Consider the following 4,480-nt stretch of genomic DNA (forward strand, 5'->3'; position numbering starts at 1 on the left):
TTCCCATATGAAGGATTCACCAAACCGTCGACGATTGACCTAAACACTTTCAAAATATGGATACAATTCGATGATCTCTCGGATGGGTTTGGCCCTTTGATGAAGCTTCTTGCAAGAAAGGTCAGTGAGTTTTATGTAGAGGAGCAGGGTTTCAGTGATTTTGCTGGTAACTTTTATAGAGTAAAGGTTATATTAGATGTTAGAAAGCCTCTGAAAAATCATGTATCAATTGTTAAGAAGAAGAAAACACAGGTTTTCAAAGTGAAGTACGAAAGACTCCTGGTCATAAGAGAATGCTATTCTACCAAGTAATGGTGTGTGGATCCACAGTCCATCATTGTTTTTTGATCCATGCCATGTTTTTTCAAAAAAAATGTTTTTCTTTAGGGTTTTTTCTTGTTTGAAAGTGTAGCATAATGTTTTGCCGTATACCTTTGTCTACTAGCAAATTTGATCGGAAACAAGTCCATTCTTATTTGTTGGTACACAATTATACATTATGGTACACTTTGAAACAAGACAAAAACTTAACGAAACATTATGTAACACTTTGTAACGAGACAAATTTTGCAAACCGTCAAATATCGTACTAGCACGAATCTCAAAGTAATAACAAACGGGGATGCATACACGATATATCTCGTGCATGGTAGAAAGATCACTCTCGACATTGACCTTGACGTTTGATGTGTGTCTTGTTATGTTGACATACTGTATTAGTGAAAGGAATGAAGCAGCAATACTTATCCACTATAATTCACAAACCGACCCAAGCAAGTGTAGGTACAACAACACAATTTCAGTTTTCCACAGGAGTATGACGGGGCTAGTAGTGTACACACCTTATTGACTCGGCAATTTCCGTCAAAGTTCTAATTAGTTTATCTAAGCAATTAATATATAGTACTTACACATGTCAAAATGTCCAGAGAATTTTCCATCCTTATTATATGTGGTTTCGCTTCATCTTTGATCTTTGCAGTTTGAACCAATCAACCATGCGTGACTATATCTGCTGCTACATTTCATACAACGAACATCTTGATTGCTAAGAAAAACAATCCTGAAAAAATAACTTCTCCTTGCGCCCTTCCCTTTCTAACTTTTTGCTGGTATGAAATAAGTGTATCAACATCCTCCAGCCTCCAAGGCTTTTTTGATCTTGAGGGCATGTACAACGGGGTTGACTCAGCTGTCTATAAAAGGTTCCACATAGATATTTTCATGACTTGGAAGAAAAACAAGGTAGAAAGGGAACGAGTCCGTCTGTAGACCGACTGTCCATGTGAATCACTGTTTAGTGACAGCTTGTTTGCCGTTGTATGGATAGGTCGTCTATTGTGGCCCTAAAAGATCTCTTATTCTGTTTCTTTCTTGCCTCCAAAACTCTGCATGCATGCAAATGAAAACGAGACCGTGTTGTGCTTCAGATTTTCTTGCAGCAAATGAAAACGAGACCAAATGAAAACAGGGACGAAGCTAGAAAAAATGAGTACTGGTGTCAACCGCTTCCCACCCTAAGCCGCTAGCAGAAATTATAATGGTGCAACACCATAGATAATGGCCGAGAGCGATATAAAAAGCAACAATATGCAGGTGATATTATTATTACATCTAAAAAAATCATACTGAGTAGCGAGTATTGGCTGAGCAAAGTCATAAAATAACACTTCTTTACATATTCCGGAAATAATACGCAAAAGGATGACTTTGGAACGTTTCATTTGTAACTTTCTGTAAAGGATGAACAAAAGAACATATTATATTCACAACAATAGTAAGAAAAAAATAGTGCAAAAAATAAATATCGTTAAGGAAAAAATAAAGTGATACGAGACTCACATTTTATAACTTCCCTTCTCGATCTTTCATCTTCTTAAATAGATCAATCACATCGTCATTCGTTATTGTAGAAAATATGTTTTTCTCCACATAGCAAATCAAGTGCTGGTCTAACTGGCCTTGAAGACCCTGCCACATTACTATCTAGTGCTGGTCGTTTCCCTTTCAACAAAAAATTATCCATATCTTCCTGGTCCTTGGCAAATCAAAGAAAATAAACTAAAAAAATTACTTAGGGCTCCTTTGAATCAAAGGAATTGCATAAATTTTCTGGAGGATTTAAACCCTTAGGAATTTTTCCTGTGATGCTCGTTTGATTTGTAGGATTGGCATCCTTAGGAATTTTTCCATATGATCCATTTGTACTACATTTTGGAGGAAAATTTCCATCCACTCAAACCTCTTTGTAGAAATCCTTTGTTTTTCCTATGCTATCAAACATTCTTTCAAATCCTGTAGGATACTATGGGACATGTCACCCTATTCCTGCATTTTTCCTATTCCTTCATTTTGACAATCCTGTGAATCAAAGAGGCCCTTAGCCAATAGCCATCATGAAATAATTGCACATGTAGAATCGTAGTCTGTAGACAATCTAGACATCGAGAGGCGAGAGAGAAGGTGCAAATTACCTGGGATTGGAAGAGCCAACACTTGCAAATTAAAGATTATGCACTGGTGGACGGTCAGCCGATGTCAACATTCATTTGAAGAAACAGTGTCGAGTTCGCCGTCGTTCGTCGCGATTCGCTGCGGCGGCTGCGAAATTATCGTTCGAGATGAGGAGGCGAAGAGACGAGGGCGTCTGTCTGTTCGTGTACGCGTACAGCAGCCGGGTAGCGTACATCGATTAATTGATACATAGTGCGTACGCATTGGGCCTGGCCTTGTATCGTTGTTTGCTGCCGCAGGCTGTTGATTTCTTTTAGAACTTAATGGATTTTATGGGCTAAGGCTTTAGGGATTAGCTGGTCTGCTGCTTGGCTGGGGTCAATGGAATTTTTGGGCTGGGGTCATATGCAGTTTTTGTTAATACTATTAGCTGAAAAGCCAGCAGAAGGCACTGGTGTCAATTGACACCAGTGAATACATGGGAGCTCCGTCCCTGAATGAAAACATGCCCTGACCCGGATAGAGAGAATATTGGTCGATGGAGTAATTGACCGAGTTGATTTTCTTGCAGTAGGTGATGAGTTTTCGTCGCTTGGATCGTTGAGAATTCAACCGAATGCGGATAGGCTGGAAAGTGCAAAAAAGTCTCTCCTGCTATCGATTGTTATCTCAACCTACTGCTACCAACTTCTCACGTGCAGACCTTCTCAACGACGGACCACCAGAACCTTGTGTGGTAAGAGCCGGCAGACTTGCAGTGTCTCGTTCAGTAGTTTATTAACATGTTGAGTTCATGTATAGCAATGACAATTTTGATCTCTGCCTATCCACAAGGGTGACTGACTTACACAAATTTCTTATAGGCAATTTGTGAGTCTGCATGCATTGGTGACCTGCTTTGTTTAAACCCACCTTGTGACCCACGGAACAAAGTACAATCAGCTCAAAGTACAACTTAATCAACAAAATGTCAACACAGACTCCCACATAAGTAATCAAGAATGCAATGATTTAATTATGTTTTTTTTTGCAGCTTCATGGTGAGGTATTAGCTTCTTTTTTTAACACAGTATAATCGAAGTCGCTCATGTATACGAGCATATACTCACCCCTATGAATGCATGCACGCACACCCTACTCCTATGAGCACCTTCGAGACACAGAACCAACATAGCATCTTGAGGTTGACGAAGTCACCAGTCGCCTCGTAATCGATGGGAACGTCCCCTCCCACTGAACGAACCTGAAAAGCCTGCAATAAATTCAAGAAAATATGGGCATCAAAGTCAAGTTTAGAAATGAAACCCTGGTGGGCCGGGGATACCACTATCCTCCTAACAATTGTACCACAGGTTGGTTCGCCGGTGAGGTATGAGCTATAGCTGTAGCGAGGTATCATGGAAGATATTTATAATGGCGTTTATAAAGTAAGAGAATAAAAGCGAAACAAAAAACACGGCTAAGTAAGGACTAAAGAAACAAAAATATATGGTGAACATGGGTGCACATGTACCTAAATTGCAAAAAAAAGGTCAAATATTTTTGAAACATTTTTGCAGCAAGCATTGTCTACTTTATTACTCACATTTAAAGTTTCGCAATAAAATGACTTTTGTGGTCTTTTGGGCAAATAAAAAATAGATACTATTGTTCATTGTTTTTGAGATTGCTCACCACTCACGTCGAATGATTAAAAAATAGATACTATATTAAGCTTATTATTCACATACTTTTAAGTAGCAACTATGTCTTTTTTGCCAACAATACCATGGAAGTCATTTTGTCGCGAAACTTTACACGTGAGTAATGCACCAGACAATGTTTGTTGCAATTCTTTTTAACAATATTTGATTTTTTTTTACTTTCTTTTGTTGCTAAACCGGGTACATGTGCACCTAGGTTCCAAAAATCCACATCGCTAAAGAAAATCCAACAATTAACTAATGAACTTATGGATAGATGAATTATTTTCTTGCCGGGTTGCAACATCATCAGTGTTCATAGGAGTCGTCGTGAAGCAGTCGTT

The sequence above is a fragment of the Triticum dicoccoides genome, chromosome 4A (genome assembly GCF_002162155.2).
Source record: "Triticum dicoccoides isolate Atlit2015 ecotype Zavitan chromosome 4A, WEW_v2.0, whole genome shotgun sequence".
Taxonomy (NCBI): domain Eukaryota; kingdom Viridiplantae; phylum Streptophyta; class Magnoliopsida; order Poales; family Poaceae; genus Triticum; species Triticum dicoccoides.